Source organism: Atta colombica, unplaced genomic scaffold (assembly GCF_001594045.1).
Source record: "Atta colombica isolate Treedump-2 unplaced genomic scaffold, Acol1.0 scaffold49, whole genome shotgun sequence".
In the NCBI taxonomy this organism is placed as follows: Eukaryota; Metazoa; Arthropoda; class Insecta; order Hymenoptera; family Formicidae; genus Atta; species Atta colombica.
Window position 1 is genome coordinate 675,750 of NW_017259538.1, and position 208 is coordinate 675,957.

The following is a 208-nucleotide window of genomic DNA, read 5'->3' on the forward strand; positions in this document are numbered from 1 at the left end:
TATAGATTGGCATTTATTAATACTTAAAATTAATCTTGAATTTTTAGCGAGAGATTTGCATATATTGTAGGGATGTTCCGATCTCCAAAAAAAATCGATCTTTCCAAACGAGAATAGCAAATTTTTTAAATTGATCTAATAAATCTTAAATTGATAATTTTAAATTAACTTTTATAAAAAATTTATAAAAAATTTTATAAAAAATTAT